This window comes from Galeopterus variegatus, unplaced genomic scaffold (genome assembly GCF_000696425.1).
Source record: "Galeopterus variegatus unplaced genomic scaffold, G_variegatus-3.0.2 Scaffold1805, whole genome shotgun sequence".
NCBI lineage: Eukaryota > Metazoa > Chordata > Mammalia > Dermoptera > Cynocephalidae > Galeopterus > Galeopterus variegatus.
Genome location: NW_007727916.1, coordinates 141,072 through 143,394, shown reverse-complemented (window position 1 = coordinate 143,394; position 2,323 = coordinate 141,072).

The following is a 2,323-nucleotide window of genomic DNA, read 5'->3' as shown; positions in this document are numbered from 1 at the left end:
CAGCCAAAGTAGTAAGCCAAAATTTGTTTGCTGAACATGGAGGCAGATCAGAAAGAAATGAATTATCTTAGGGGATATTTCTTAGAGGTTATGAAGAGACAGACGCCTAATGAAATAGTTCTTTACATCAGAGAACAGGGCTGTAGTGACCATGTTCTCTAGATTCAGGGTCACTTTCCACTGGACAGTGCAAGATAAACACTGCCAAATTTCATCTCTCTGAACTCTGTTTTTCATGTTTCCATGCTGCTGTAGATTGGATGTCTCCCCAACCTCACAGAAGCTTAATCCCCACTGTAACTGTTGAGGGTGGGAAATCCTATTATGATAATAGAAAGGTGGGGCCTTGAAGAGGTGATTAGATTGTAAGGACCATGCCCTAGTTCATGGGCGTGGTTCTTAGGGCTTTAAACGGAGAGCATGTGAGAGTTTCTCTCTTTGCTCCACCATTTTCACAATGTGATACCCTGCATTGCTGAAATCACCACCAAAGAAGGCCTTCACCATGTATGTTCCCTGGACTTTGGACCTCCCAACCTCTAAAACTCTGAGCAATAAAGTTTGTTTTCTTATAAATTACCCTGTTCTGTATATTTTGTTATAAGCAACAGAAATGGGCCGGCCCGTGGCTCACTCGGGAGAGTGTGGTGCTGATAACACCAAGGCCCCAGGTTCGGATCCTATATAGGGATGGCCGGTTTGCTCACTGGCTGAGCGTGGTGCTAACAACACCAAGTCGAGGGTTAAGATCCCCTTACCGGTCATCTTTTGGAAAAAAAAAAAAAAAAGCAACAGAAATGGACTAATACAGAAAGTTGGTACCAGAGATGTGGGGTGTTGCTTTTAACAAATAGTCGAAAATGTGGAAGTAGCTTTGGAACTGAGTGTTGAGGAGAGGTTGGAAGAATTGGAAGAAGCAGTCTAGAAAAAGCCTAGCTGCTGGTGTGAGTTTGCAAGACAAGAAAACCAGGGAAAGTTTGGAACTTCTTAGAAACTGGTTAAATGGTGGTGACCAGAATACTGATAGAAATATGGAAGTAAACACCATGCTGAGGTGATCTCAGAAATAAGAAGGAGTTTTTTGGAAACTGGGGCAAAGATCACACTTGCTATGAACTGGCAAGGAACTTGGCTGCATTGCTCAAAAGTTTTATGGAATGTGGAACTTGAAGATTTTGAAGAAGAAATTTCTAAGCAGCAAAGTATTCAGGAAGCTGCATGGCTAACTTGCAACAGCGTATGTTGAGTTATGGCAGAAAAGGCATAATGTAAAGCCAGAATTTATAATTCAAAAAAAAGCAGAGGGCAAAAAATTTGAATACTTTCAGTCTGTTGTGGTAGAGAAGCAGAGAGCATTTTCAGGGGAAAAATGCAATGGTGCAGCCCAGTGACCATTTGCTAGGGAGATTAGTACAGAAGAAAGGGATTATGAAGAGAAGGGGAAAAAAGACCTTGAAAACATTTCAGAGACTTCCTCCTTCATTACAGGCCCAGAGGCCTAGGGAGACAGAATGGTTTTGGGGAATAGGCCTGAGGCACCCTCCATAGGCTAGCTGCTCAGGGCCACCTCAGGAGGCTGTTCCTTGCATCAGCGCCCTGGCTGCTTAGGCTGCTCCAGCTGTGGGTGAATTGGCTCCAGGTATGGCTGGACCTGCAGCTTTGGGAGCTACAAGCCAGAAGCCTTGGCAGCGTCCACGTGATGTTAAGTCTGTAGGCTCACAGAATGGCAGAGCTGTGAGACCTGGGAGGCTCCACTCCAGTATCAAAGGATGTATGGAAAAGTCTGGGGACCAAGGAAGAGCTCTGTCACAGGGGTGGATTCACCATACAGAGCCTTTGCTAAAGCAATCCGAAGAGGAAGTGTGGGGTTGGAGTTACAGCAGAAATACCACACCAAGGCCAGGCCTAGTGAGCCATAGGTGCAGGACTGCCATAGAGACCCCAGACTTGTGGAGCTGCCAGCATGCAATGCCAGCTCATGAGAGCCAAAGCATGGCCTCAGACCAGGAAAGCCATAGAAACAGCTGCATGAGGACTTGAGGACCCAACCCCCACACCAGTGTGCAGAGGACATCAAACATGGAGGCAAGGTATAGGGTTCACCAGCTTTGAGATTTAATGCCTGCCCTGCTGGGTTTTAGACTTGTTTAGAACCTGTTATCCCTTTCTTTTGGTCTATTTCTCCCTTTTTGAATGGGAATATGTACCTATGTTTGTTCCACCATTGTATCTTGGAAGTAGATAACTTGTTTTGATTTCACGGATGGTCCTTTGAACTTTGGAATTTTTTTTTTTTTTTTTTTTTTTTTTTTTTTTTTTTTTC